Genomic DNA, 15,518 nt, shown 5'->3' on the forward strand with positions numbered 1-15,518 from the left:
CCAACACCACCACGCCTACCCCAAGAAGGCTACACCTCCTAATAGTGCCATTCCCTATGGGCTAAGCATTCAAGCACATGAGTCTATAGGGGCCATACCTATTGAAACCACCACATTTCTCTTTTTTTGTCTCTTTAAATATTTTATCCCATACTTTTGTTTGAATTATTTTCAAAAAGAATTCTGAGGGTTTATTTTCCTCCCTCTAGACTCTCTCCATTTTTTCTGTCATTAATCTTGTTTATTTCACTTTCCTATGCCTGGGTATAGGTTCCTTTGGTGCTTATTCTGCTCTCTGGGCCTGTAGTTTGGTTCCCTGCAATGAATTTTTATAGAATCACTTGCCTGTCACTTTATTTTCAAACACATCTTTTGTTCCTTCCTCTTTTCTCTGCTTTCAATTACATATGTATTACAGGGTTGACAAGTAAATAATGTACATGAAACAAATCTACCATGACTAGTTGTAATATAATGTCTGTGTTATCCTCAGAACGTACACATACCTGCCAATATACTTAAAAGGGTTGCTATAGCAGTTACATATGAGTTCTTGCCTGGCAGGGCTGATAAAGGAAGAGTAATTTGGAAAGTGTTTTACATACTATGTAGAAGAAAACTCTAGTATCTCTTAAACAACGGATTATAAGAGAAAGATGTTGTTTGGAAGTTATCCTTTTACTTTGGTTCATTTTCAGTTTTGTGATTTTGTTTGACTCATCTGCATGGAAAGCAATCTGGCTAAAAAGTATTAAAACACAGATTCCTATTATTTCTTTAACCTCTGCATTTTCAATATTTTTTATTTATATTTTATTATTTTATATTATACAATATCCATAATTTGTCAGCACTTCTTGGATATTAAACAGACATATATTTGGGGGAAACTCTTCTGAAATGAAGATGTCTATAACTACAATGGTACTAGACAGGAAGAAGAAAGAGAGAACAAAAATGGAAATATTTATGTGCAGGGAGGAAATGTGGTTCAAGACTTTGGATTTAAAAACAAACTCCCCAGGAAGCTGGCTATCATGGAATTTCCAGGAAACTTTGTCTCCCAAAACAAACCCAAAAAGCCCCAAACCAAATTTTTGGAAACTAGCTATAAGATGCTATAAATGATCAAAACAGTGAAAGGGAAGAGAAATGTGACTTCACTTAGCTAGAATGTCACAACCTAGTTAGCAATTGGTGAGTCAGCAAAAACTACTGAAGGAGTAGAAGTGCTTTGAAACATAGGTAATGGTGAAAAAAAAGTACTGAATTAATTAAAACAGGTTAGGGCTGGAGAGATGGCTCAGCACCTAAGAGCACTGACTGCTCTTGTACAGGACTTGGGTTCAGTTTCCAGCACCTACATGGAGGCTCACAACTACCTGTAATTCAAGTTCCAGGTGATCTGGCATCCTGTTCTGGCCTCATTGGACACCAGGCACACATGTAGTGCACATACATGAATGCAGTCAAAACACACACATGTAGAATAAAAATAAATCTTTTAAAAATTAGAATAAGACTTTACTGCTAGGAACATTTTCTAAACAGTAAAATGACTTCAGGGTGGATCTCTCCAACATTAAATGTAGCAGAAGTTTTTTAAGATTTACAAATAGATATAGAAATAACAGAAAATTACAAGATAATGTTATAGGTTCAATGTTATAAGCCAAAAAAATCTGTTAACTTTGTTAACTAGTAAAATATCCCTTTTACTTAGGTTTATAAATCATTTATTTATCATATGACCACACCATGTTGAAACCTTTTTCCTTTGCATTTAAGATGCCCATAGTCAGCCTTTAAGCATTTTGTATTTCTTTGCCAATCTTGAGCTGAGTATCATGTTCCAGTTGATTTTGGTACAGGTAACTAGAAACTGCCAGTGCAAAGCCTTGAAAAGATCAAACATTATTTGATAGTTTTCACTAACAGCTGTCTGATTCATTTTCTGCACTCCATGATTTAAGAAACTCCTTGGCAGTTTGGACTTCATTGGAAACAGTTATTGATTCTTGCATATTTTTATGATTAACCAACTGAACATCATCATCTTCATAATAACCTGAATCTTGACCACTTCAACCACCTGGGCTGTAGGTGGTGAGATGGTAAACTTCTCTGATAATGGCCAATCTAGAAGATTTTAGGCTGAAACTGGTGGTTTTAAATATATGCAATAATAGTCTGTTGTGCATCTACAGTTTTCGTATAAACAGTACAGAAGCCATTGGAATATAATCATCTTCCATGTGGTCTGTTAAAGTACCAACACAAGATTGTCTCCAAGACTTCAAACCTTGTGGGAGGTCCCTGCAAGCATCACAGCCAGCAGTGAAACAATCTGAGGAGAGGCAAGAATAAAACTCAGTTCAGCTCAACTTTAGTTAGCCAGTGCTGGTTCAAACTTCTGAAGTCTGACCCCAGACAGTTTATTTTAGCCATATTTAAGCACAGTACAATTTGGGGGGAAAAAGTTTCCTGATGACAATTAACTCAGCCCTGTGTGTACTACAAAGCTTAAGACATGTTTACATTGAAACTGTCTACAAAGTACATATGGTTTCTTCCAAAAAGATGGGTACAGTTGACTTAGAAACAATGCTTGACTGAGGTAAACATAATGCCTGTGGGAGTCAGGACTGGGCTAGCCCTTAAGATAATATAAATCACTTAGGTTGTTGTAAAGTACAAGTGACATCGCTCTTAAGGATGAGTTTTATGGACTGTAGCTGGAGAGTTTTCTGTCCAGGTCCTGCCAAGCCCCGGCAGTCCAACAACCCCCTTATAAAATAAACACACAGGGCCCCCGACCCCATCCCTGGGCAACAGCCACTCCGGGGAAGACCTGCCCAACTTGGCCCCAGGTTCTGGCCACCGGGCAGGTTCCCTTCTAGCCCCACCGGGAAGGATCCCCTTCTCCAAGACCTGCAGTCTCCACGCCCTGCCCCCACGCCCATCCGCCTGAGCCCCAAGCCTTTTCCTGAGACTTAGAGGCCGGCCCCCAGCTCCCATCTTGCCCCGGACTTCCCTTCTGAAGCACAGGTGAGTGCCCTAGCTTGCCCCGGACCCCATCCCTGGGCACCAGCCACTCCAGGGAGGACAGGCCAACTTGGCCCCAGGTTCTGGCCACCGGGCAGGTTCCCTTCTAGCCCCACCGGGAAGGATCCTCTTCTCCAAGACCCCTGGCAGACCCTGCAGTCTCCACGCCCTGCCCCCACGCCCATCCGCCTGAGCCCCAAGCCTCTTCCTGAGACTTAGAGGCCGGCCCCCAGCTCCCGTCTTGCCCTGGACTTCCCTTCTGGAGGAGAGAGAGAGAGAGAGAGAGAGAGAGAGAGAGAGAGAGAGGAGAGCTCCCATCCTGCCCCAGACTTCCCTTCTGGACAAGAGCTCCCATCCTGCCCCGGACTTCCAATTTGGACAAGAGAGCTCCCATCTGGACATGAGAAAGAGACTTCCTGAATCTGTCAGCTCTGTCTGAACCAAGTGTGCTGATAAGACCAAGAACGAACCACAAGGAGATGGGCAGACGTCAAGGCAGAAACACATACAACAAAATGAATAGCAATACAGCATCACCAGGCCCTAGCCCTCCTCCAACACCTAGACCTGAACATCAGAAATTGGAAGAAGCAGAAGAAAATAGCCTTATGAATGACATCATGAAGAAGCTAGAGGCTTGTGTAGAGGAAAAGACAAAAAAATGTGAAGAACGCTGTAAACAACTAGAGGAAAGGGCAAACAAATTAGAAGAAATCAATAAAGTCCTGGAAGAGAACAATGAAGTACTGAAAGAAAATCAAGAAAAATCAATGAAACAAATGAAGGAAACAGTCCAAGACCTGAAAAGGGAAATAGAAAAAATGAAGAAGACACAAACAGAGGGAATGCTGGAAATAGAAAATCTGAGAAAACGATTGGGAACTTCAGATGCAAGTAAAATCAACAGAATGCAAGAGATGGAAGAGAGGATCTCTAGCGTTGAAGATACAGTAGAAGAAATAGATTCATCAGTCAAAGAAAACACTAAAGCCAACAAAGTCATGAACCAAAATGTCCAAGAAATTTGGGACACCACGAAAAGACCAAACCTACAAATAATAAGGGTACAAGAAGGAGAAGAATACCAACTCAAGGGCACAGAAAATATATTCAACAAGATCATAGAAGAAAACTTTCCCAACTTAAAGAAGGAAATGCCTATGAAGATACAAGAAGCCTATAGAACACCAAACAGACTAGACCCCCAAAAATAGTCCCCTCGCCACATAATAATTAAACAATTAAACGTACAGAATAAAGAAAGAATATTAAGAGCAGCAAAGGAAAAAGGCCAAGTGACATATAAAGGCAAACCCATCAGAATAACACCCGATTTCTCAATGGACACTTTGAAAGCCAGAAGGACCTGGACAGATGTAATGCAGACACTAAGAGACCATGGATGCCAGCCTAGACTAATATACCCAGCAAAACTTTCAATCATCATAGATGGAGTAAACAAGACATTCCATGACAAAGCCAGATTTAAACAATATTTATCCACAAACCCAGCCCTACAGAAAGCACTAGAAGGAAAATTCCAACCTAAGGAAGTCAGATACACCCTCGAAAACACAGGCAATAGATAAAGCCACAGCAGTAAACCCCAACGAAGAAAAGTACACACACATCACCACCAAAAAATAACAGGAATGAACAATCACTGGATATTAATATCCCTCAATATCAATGGACTTAATTCACCTATAAAAAGACATAGGCTTACAGAATGGATACGAAAGCAGGACCAATCTTTCTGCTGCATACAAGAAACACATCTCAAATTCAAAGATAGACACTACCTAAAAATAAAAGGCTGGGAAAAGACTTTCCAATCAAATGGTCTTAAGAAACAAGCGGGTGTAGCCATCCTGATATCCAGCAAAATAGACTTCAAACTAAAATCAATCAAAAGAGATCAAGAAGGGCATTACATACTCATCACAGGAAAGATCCACCAAGATGAAGTCTCAATTCTGAACATTTATGCCCCAAACACAAGGGCACCTACATATGTAAAAGAAACATTACTAAAGCTTAAATCACATATAAAACCCCACACATTAATAGTGGGAGACCTCAACACCCCACTTTCACCACTGGACAGATCTCCCAAATTGAAACTTAACAGAGAAATAAAGGATTTAATTGATGTCATGACTCCAATGGACTTAATCGACATCTACAGAACATTCCATCCTAACAAAAAAGAATATACCTTTCTTCTCAGCACCCCATGGAACCTTCTCTAAAATCGACCACATACTTGGCCACAAAACAAATCTAAACAGATACAAAACAATTGGAATAACCTCCTGTGTTCTATCAGACCACCATGGTCTAAAGTTGGATTTCAACAACAACAAAAACTACAGAAAACCTACAATCTCATGGAAACTGAATAATACCCAACTGGGTTAAGGAAGAAATAAAGAAAGAAATTAAAGACTTCCTAGAGATCAACGAAAATGAAAACACCACATATCCAAACCTATCGGACACTATCAAAGCAGTACTAAGAGGGAAATTCATAGCACTAAATGCCCACATAAATAAGCTGGAGAAATCTCACACTAGTGACTTAACAGCACACCTGAAAGTTCTAGAAGAAGAAGAAGCAAAGTCTCCCAGGAAAAATAGATGCCAGGAAATTATCAAAGTGAGAGCTGAAATCAATAAAATAGAAACAAAGAGAACAATACAAAAAATTAATGAAACAAACAGTTGGTTCTTTGAGAAAATCAACAAGATAGACAAGCCCTTATCCAAACTAACCAAAAGACAGAGAGAGCGCATCCAAATCAACAAAATCAGAAATGAAAAGGGGGACATAACAACAGACATTGAGGAAATCCAGAGAATCATCAGGTCATACTTCAAAAACCTCTATTCCACAAAACTGGAAAACCTAAAAGAAATGGATAATTTTCTGGATAGGTAGCACATACCTAAATTAAATCAAGACCAGATAAACTATTTAAATAGTCCAATAACCCCTAACAAAATAGAAACAGTCATTAAAAGTCTCCCAACCAAAAAAAGCCCAGGACCAGATGGTTTCAGTGCAGAATTCTACCAGATCTTCAAAGAAGAGTTAATACCAATACTCTCTAAATTGTTCCACACAATAGAAACAGAAGGAACATTACCAAACTCCTTCTATGAGGCTACAATTACCCTGATTCCTAAACCAAACAAGGATACAACAAAGAAAGAGAACTACAGACCGATCTCCCTCATGAACATTGATGCAAAAATACTCAATAAAATACTGGCAAACAGACTCCAAGAACACATCAAAACAATTATCCACCATGATCAAGTAGGATTCATTCCAGGGATGCAAGGATGGTTCAACATACAAAAGTCTGTCAATGTGATACACCATATAAACAAACTCAAAGAAAAAACTCACATGATCATCTCACTAGATGCTGAAAAGGTATTTGACAAAATCCAACACCCCTTCATGATAAAGGTCTTGGAGCGATCAGGAATACAGGGAACATACCTAAACATAATAAAAGCAATTTACAGCAAGCCAACAGCCAACATCAAATTAAATGGAGAGAAACTCAAAGACAATGGACAAAGAAGCAGAGAAGGAAATCAGAGATACATCACCCTTTACTATAGCCACAAATGACATAAAATACCTTGGGGTAACACTAATCAAGCAAGTGAAGGACCTATATGACAAGAACTTTAAGTCCCTGAAAAAAGAAATTGAAGAAGATGTCAGAAAATGGAAAGATCTCCCATGCTCATGGATAGGCAGAACTAACATAGTAAAAATGGCAATCTTACCAAAAGCAATCTACAGATTCAATGCAATCCCCATCAAAATACCAACACAATTCTTCACAGACCTGGAAAGAATAATACTCAACTTCATATGGAAAAACAAAAAACCCAGGATAGCCAAAAGAATCCTGTCCAATAACACAACCTCTGGAGGCATCACGATCCCTGACTTCAAGCTGTACTATAGAGCTACAGTAATACAAACAGCTTGGTACTGGCATAAAAACTGACATGTGGACCAATGGAATCAAATTGAAGACCCTGACATTAACCCGCACACCTATGAACAAATAATTTTTGACAAAGAAGCCAAAAGTGCACAATGGAAAAAAGAAAGCATCCTCAACAAATGGTGCTGGCAAAACTGGATGTCAACATGTAGAAGGCTGCAAATAGATCCATATCTATCACCGTGCACAAAACTTAAGTCCAAGTGGATCAAGGACCTCAACATAAATCCAGCTACTCTGAACCTGCTAGAAGAGAAAGTAGGAAGTAGTCTTGAACGCATTGGCATAGGAGACCACTTCCTAAATAGAACACCAGTAGCACAGACACTGAGAGAAACAATCAATCAATGGGACCTCTTGAAACTGAGAAGCTTTTGTAGGGCAAAGGATATGGTCAACAAGGCAAATCGACAGCCTACAGAATGGGAAAAGGTCTTCACCAACCCCACATCTGACAGAGGACTGATATCCAGAATATATAAGGAACTCAAGAAATTAGACATCAAAATGCCCAACAGTCCAATTAAGAAATGGGCTATAGAACTAAACAGAGAATTCTCAACAGAGGAAACTCAAATGGCTGAAAGACATTTAAGGAATTGCTCAACATCCCTAATCATCAGGGAAATGCAAATCAAAACAACTCTGAGATACCACCTTACGCCTGTCAGAATGGCTAAGATCAAAAACACTGAAGACACCTTATGCTGGAGAGGATGTGGAGCTAGGGGAACTCTCCTCCACTGCTGGTGGGAATGCAAGCTTGTACAACCACTTTGGAAATCAATATGGCGATTTCTTAGAAAATTGGGAATCCATCTCCCCCAAGATCCAGCTATACCACTCTTGGGCATATACCCAAGGAATGCTCAACCATACCACAAGAGCACTTGTTCAGCTATGTTCATATCAGCATTGTTTGTAATAGCCAGAACATGGAAACAACCTAGATGCCCTTCAACTGAAGAATGGATAAACAAAATGTGGTACATATACACAATGGAATACTACTCAGCAGAGAAAAACAATGACATCATGAGGTTTGCAGGCAAATGGATGGATCTAGAAAAAATCATCCTGAGTGAGGTAACCCAGACTCAGAAAGACAAACATGGTATGTACTCACTCATAGGAGGATAATAAATGTGGAACAAGGATGACTGGACTGCTATTCACATCACCAAGGAGGCTACCTGGAAAACAGGACCCAAAGAAAGACACGGGGATCGCCCAATGACAGAGAAATGGAATGAGATCTACATGAACAGCCTGGACATGAGTGGGGGTAGTGAAGGGCGAGGGGCGAGGGAAAGAGAGCTTGGGGGAGCGTGAGATCCCAGCTGGATCAATAACAGAGAGGGAGAACAAGGAATAGGAGACCATGGTAAATGAAGACCACATGAGAATAGGAAGAAGCAAAGTGCTAGAGAGGCTCACAGAAATCCACAAAGATATCCCCACAACAGACTGCTGGCAATGGTCGAGAGACAGTCCGAACTGACCTACTCTGGTGATGGGATGGCCAAACACCCTAATTGTCATGCTAGAAACCTCATCCAACTACTGAGGGATCTGGATGCAGAGATCCATGACTAGGCCCCGGGTGGATCTCTGGGAGTCCAATTAGCGAGAATGAGGAGGGTTTATATGAGCAAGAATTGTTGAGACCAAGGTTGGATAAAGCACAGAGACAAATAGCCAAATGAATGGAAACACATGAAATATGAACCAATGGCTGAGGGGTCACCAGCTGGATCAGGCCCTCTGAGTGGGTGAGACAGTTGATTGGCCTGATCTGTTTGGGAGGCATCCAGGCAGTGGCACCGGGTCCTGTGCTCATTGCATGAGTGGGCTGTTTGAAACCTGGGGCCTATGCAGGGTCCCTTGGCTCGGCCTGGGAGGAGGGGACTGGACCTACCTGGACTGAGTCTACCAGGTTGATATCAGTCTGTGGGGAAGGCTTTGCCCTGGAGGAGATGGGAATGGGGGGCGGGCTGGGGGGAAGGTGAGGGGGGCGGGAGGGGGGAGAACAAGGGAATCTGTGGCTGATATGTAGAACTGAATTATATTGCAAAATAAAAATTAAAAAAAAATAAAAATAAAAAAATAAACACAGAGACGCTTATATTATTTAAACTGTTTGGCCTAATGGCTTAGGCTTCTAGCTATCTAGTTCTTACATCTTAAATTAATCCATTTCTATAAATCAATACCTTGCCACGTGGCTCGTAGCTTACCGGCATCTTCACATGCTGCTTGTCATGGCGGCGCCTGGCAGTGTCTCCCTCCGCCTTCCTGTTCTCTCAATTCTCCTCCCTGTTAGTCCCGCCTATACTTCCTGCCTGGCTACTGGCTAATCAGTGTTTTATTTATTGACCAATCAGAGCAACACATTTGACATAAAGACCATCCCACAGCAATGGACTGAGAAGCAATTCTCAAGATTTAGGGGGGCAAGTCTGGAATAAACAAACATAATATTCTGGAGGATTTGGGTGAAGCCTGGACCTACAGATAGCAAAAGATTACCAGGTCATAAACTATATCCTTTCCCAATGTTGGATATAGTGGAAGACAGGTAAACATCTCTTTCCTTTGATGAGACAAGCCTGTGTGTTTAACTTTTCCCAGTTTCCCTAGTGCTTATCTGTTTGCACAAGGACCTCTTACCCTCTACAAAACCTGTCTACATTCCCTGGGAGGTCACCCGCTTCTTTCCATAAGTTATGAAACTTAAAAGAAACTATTTCTTGAATCTAAAACTCTACTATTACCTGAATCACTGTGCTCTGTAATTAAGACCTAGTCTTGAGGCTGAAGAAATGGCTCAGCAAGTAAGAGCACTGGCTGCTTTGGCAGAAGACTTAGGTTCAATTCCTAGCACCCTACACAGCTGCTCACAGCCATCTGTAACTCCAGTTCCAGGGGATCCAATGTGCTCTGGTGCACAAACATACACACAGGTAAAACATCCATAGATATACAATTTTAAAAGGAAAAAAAATTTTTTAAGATTTATTTATTATGTATACAGTGTTCTGCCTACATGTATCCCCTGCAGGCCAGACAAGGGCACCAGATCTCATTACAGATAGTTGTAACTATCATTACAGATAGTTCCCATGTGGTTGCTGGGAATTGAACTCAGAACCTCTGGAAGAGCAGCCAGTGCTCTTAACACCTGAGCCATCTCTCCAGCCCCAAGGAAAAAAAATATTTTAAAAGACCTCATCTTCATATCCTTCTAACTTCACAGATGAAAATTGATCCATGTTATACTGGGAAAACATGGATACTGCTCCTTCCTTGGAGGAACTGTCATTATTAAATAGTAACCAGATATCACTGAGTATGTCATTAAACTCTCCTGGAGTGCTTTGGTGATGAATTTAGCAGCTGTATATACCTGCTTTATTTTCTTCAAGGAACTTGTCACCCCTAAACATATAATTAAATATGTATTGCTGAGTATCTTCAAAAGAATTCCAGGAGCACAGAGCAGAGGTCAGTAAACTACTTTTCCTCACTTAACACTAAATCCTCAAAGTTGGCTATCTTGGACTGAGAAATTTTTATACAACCCTGGGTATACAGTTATATGAAAAGGGCATAGAAATAAAATATTTACTGATAATAAATCATTAAAAAATATTTATTTTTAGTGACTCTTTTATATGCTGGTTAGTTTTCTGTCAACTTGACACAAGCTACAGTCATCTGGGGACAGGGACCTCAATTGAGAACATGTCCCCATCAGATTGTCCTATGGGTATTTTCTTAGTGATTGATGTGGGAAGTCACAACACTTGGAGGGCAGGGCTACCTCTGGGCACATGGTCCTGGGCTGTATAAGAAAACAGACTGAGCAAGCCAGGGGGAGCAAGTCAGTAAACAGCAGTCCTTCATGGTCTCTGCATCAGTGCCTACCTCCAGGTTCCTGCCTTGATTTCCTACCCTGATTTCCCTCAATAACAGACTATGATATGGAAGTATAAGCTGCAATAAACCCTTTCCTCCCCAATTTGCTTTTGATCATTGTATTTATCACAACAGTAGAAAGCAAACTAAGACAGCATACAAATAATTTTTACCATTATTAAAGATGAAAAATTATATAGTAGTAAAATGAATATGCTTATTTATTTGTACATGAAAAATTAAATCTTGGCTGGATATCTGATACCGCAGGACACAGCATCTTTAGTTTAGATTTTTTAGATTTGATCAATGTGTGTCGTTTACCCACCACCCCCACAGTTCCCCAGAGTTTTCTTGAGTGCGAGCAGCAGAAAATATTAGATAGAAGGATTTATTGCGGAGAGTATCGTGGAGATAAACAGATAGAAAATAAAGGATAGCCTCGAGAGGGCCTGGAACCTATTCCAACGGGCCCCGACTGCCTCTGCCCCAGGGTTTTTATAGAGACGCCAAGGGGTGGAGCAAAAGACCTCCTCCCCCAGCACAGCCAAGTGCAGAGCATCTCAGACACCTGCACTCAGGCCCGTGGTCTAATCATCCTCTATGTGGACCTGCTGGGTAAAGCCACGAGGAACCCGAGAATGGGCTCCCACAGGTCCCCCTTTCTTAATATATAAAAAAATAACTATTAATGGCTTACAGCAATCTCCATAGCTGTTATACCTACCAATATGGGAGTAGAGGATGATAAAGATGGCATTTCTCTTTTGAATTAGGTCCAAGGTGACTACAGCAATCTTAGCTGCCTCAAGCCCTTTCTAAGCCAAAAACTCTTAAGGTGACTACAAACTTAAAGAATCCCTTAGCTTCATCATTACCATTAACAGGTTAACATAAACATTGCTATACATAGCCACAATTCTCTCAGTCTTATAACTCAAAGCAAACTCTTAACAGAACCATTTGAATTAGCATATATGGTGCTAAATATAGTTAACAATTTTCTCCGTCTTACAACTTTAACTCAATCATTTGAATTTTCTTGCTAACAGAACATAGGAAAAACTTCGATGTATTCACATCAAACTTAAATATTTCCTTAACTCCACAAAACCAGGGTGCATTAATATCAATAGGTTTCTGCAAACATAATTCAATCTCATAACTCCTCCTTTTCTTTATAATTTTTTAAACAAAATCTCAAACCTAGTTAGAGGAACCCAAACTTACACAATTCCTACAAACCCATATTGAAAAGCAATATTTTCAATCTAACCATGAACACTTTGAAAACTTTTAGCAAAACATCCAAAAGCAGTTTCTTAATAAAACTCGTTACACTTTAAAAGTAGTCTCTTAATATACCCCATTTGCATTTCTTACTAACAAAAACATGACATTAATCCCTCAAACAACTTTTGAAATTAGACTAAGGAATATTAACTATCCCCCTTTTCTTTATAATTTAAGCAAAATCTCAAGCCTAGTTAGAAAACTCAAACTTTTCAATTTAAACAGTTCCATTTGTAACACATAACCAGTTCTGTAAGTAATTCCATTTTTACATAAACAGTTCCACAAAACAATTCATGAATCACAAGTTAATAAAGCATATATGCATACACAAAACTGCATCTTGATTCTAGGTAGAAATAATAAATTTCTTCATTTAAACAGTTCCATTTTTAACCCAATTCCAGAAAACAGTTCTAGGTCATTACTATGAATAAACTCAAAATTGTCCCATGCAATGAAATCTCTACTGTTCATTTCATTTCTTTTTTTTTTTTTTTTTTCATTTCATTTCTTAAGTCCCAAAATTCACATGATAAATTCTGGTACGAGCCTTCCAAATATGAAGAAATCCATAACCAAAATCTTTTTGTAGTTTTATCTCATTTTAAGTTCAAAAAGTTCAAACAAGAAATAAATTCTAGTATCAGGCAGGCTTTCACTTCCAAATATGAAGAGACGTTTTTCAACCAAAACTTTTTGCAGTTAACAATTTTAGTTCAAACAAGCGTCTCTGAACTTACTCTTTTTTAGGTACAGTAAGTAGTATTCTAAACCGCACCGTTTTTGATGTTAGCTCAGGTTTTTCTGTGTTGCGTCGATTTTCCACGGATCTCAGCTGCAGATGCCTTGTGCTGGTTCTCGCGTCCGCCATTCTTAGCTTCTTAGCGGCTTCTGGAGCTTTTGAAACCATTCAGACTGCCTACTTTGCAGTCTACTAGGACACTAACCTTCTGTGTCTCGGGTTCTTTCACCATATACATTAGGAATAGATTCATGTTTAACATTTACACTTTTTTACAAATTCACATATAACATTAACATCTACTTATTTATACTCTTTAAGGAAACTATAGAACTACTTTAGCAAATATATTTCTTATTACTTCTTATATGCTTATCATATTTCTTATTTAAACTTACATTTACAACTAGTATCTTCACTTCTTACAAGCTTATTACTACATGTCTTAAGACTACCTTAGATATTTCTTGCAAGCTTATGTTCTTAAAATGAACTCTATAGATCTATTTTACAAACTTATATAGGGCTACCATTAGCATATATTTAACTTAGCAAACACCCAAAGATTTCTTTAACACAGATCTAACAAGACAGAATAATTTCTACAAACTCACATATCTTATTTTCATCTTTTTCTACTTCATACTCTTAATTATCATCACTATTAGATTCTCTTAACTAGACAGGAAATACATCATTTCTAAAGTTTAGAGTTTATAGTCAGCTTTGCTATACAATACTGAGATTTAGTGAATGTTGTCATTATAGAATTGTGTTACTTGCTAGGGGACTGTAACCTTCCCAGGATGACGCCACACTCCAAAGTTGCCAGTTCTCTCAGCCGTTCCAGACCGGCAGAGATGCACTGTCAGTGGTAGACGGTTTTTAACTAGAGGCTGTCCCTTCACCCAAATTCATAATAGTTCCCCTAAGTACTTCAATTCAGACAAACGTTTCTATTACAGCAGTACTTTTGGTTTGCTCTACCAAAAAACTTCCCTTCACGCTGACGGTGAAATTACCGTATTTAGCTGCTGTAAGCTCTTCACCAAATACTGCACAGCTATTAGGTGATATAAAGTATTTTTCTAAAGGAGCTAGTAAAGCCAAAAGCGGCACAGCTCCGAACTGTTTCCTCACTGTTTGCATTAACCAGTGACAAAACCTCAGAAACACTAATCGAGCCACTTTCATTCTGGTTCCATTGTAGGAACGTCATTGGAGCTGACCTTCCTTAGTTCCACGCTCCTTAGGAAATGCTCCGGTAACTACCAAGCTTCCCTCTCCTCTTGTGAAAAAACACAAACATGTCCTCGACCCCATATTAACACAGGATCGGGACCCTTCCATAATCTCGAGCAGGGATCTTTCCATTTTGCATTACCCTCAGCTAAAGGACCAGGAAGATTGGAGTGAGCTCTAATATGGCCCACAAAGCATGGCAGCTTTCTTTTGTGGAATAGCGTCTTGGATTTGTTGAAACATTTTGACTGGATTGTTGTTAGTTCCAGTGTTTTCCCCAAAACTGTTACTATTCAAAGGAATCAACATAAACGTTCTTTCTGACTCAGCACATTAGCTTTAACTCCTGATATTATTAGCAGCTGTAATATTTAGCATTGATTTCTTACAAGGAATTTTCAGGTGAAGCAACTATTTTTTTAAGACAGATTTTTCTGAAGTTTGTTTCCCATCTATAAAGCAGTCATTTCTTTTTTGAATGCCTGTTTCTTATCCCCTTAATTAGATTTGCAAAGGAGTCACTCATTGCAGGCTGTTTGTTCAAGAGGTAAATAATTTTTAATTTCACATAAGTTTCTTCATATCTAAGACAACGTTCAGTGTATAAACTGCTTTCTCTTGCTTTCTTAAGGATTTTAAAGTGGCTTGTTTGCTCTTATAGGTAGCTTTTTGTCATCCAACTACCGTAAAAAAATTTGCACAGCTATTAGGGTAAATAAGGCATTCTACCAACGGAGCCCCAAACCGCGAAGCACCTAGTTCTGTATCCTTTCAATTTTTCCAATGGAACTGATACTTAAACTCTTAGACGATTTTCCTCCTTATTCTTTTAAAAGCTGTATTTTAAGTTTACCATGAACGTATTTTCGAGCTGACAAAAGTGTTTCAGGGCAATGTCGCCATCTTTAGCAGAAAAACTACCTTTCCCAGAATGCATTTCCCTTATATCAGTCCTTTATATCATTTTCCATCAGTCATTTCCCATAGTTCTTTTCGGGTCTGAGAGTCAGCTGGTTCTCTTTTACCAGACTTGCTTACAAATTCTTGCCCGGGAGGTTTGAACAAAGTTTTTTGCTTTTGCAATGGGAGATTTGAACAAGCATTTTACATTTTCAGCTATGGCATGTTTGGAGGTTTCTGGTCTCTCCTCAGCTGGCTTTAACAGGTGTCTCTCCTTCATTTGACACTGGCCCCCAAATCAGAACCGCACCTGCCTCGTTAGCACGCATTGAGGCTTGCAT

At 39.4% G+C, this 15,518-nt stretch overlaps 1 protein-coding gene and 1 pseudogene across 1 annotated transcript in view; both read right to left on the reverse strand.

Moving 5' to 3' along the window:
• Znf81 (zinc finger protein 81) overlaps nt 1-15,518 on the reverse strand; it is a 99,692-nt gene that overhangs the window by 64,057 nt on the left and 20,117 nt on the right.
• LOC131899635 (F-actin-capping protein subunit alpha-1-like) overlaps nt 1,806-15,518 on the reverse strand; it is a 33,612-nt pseudogene continuing 19,899 nt past the window's right edge.

Source organism: Peromyscus eremicus, chromosome X, assembly GCF_949786415.1.
Source record: "Peromyscus eremicus chromosome X, PerEre_H2_v1, whole genome shotgun sequence".
Lineage (NCBI taxonomy): Eukaryota > Metazoa > Chordata > Mammalia > Rodentia > Cricetidae > Peromyscus > Peromyscus eremicus.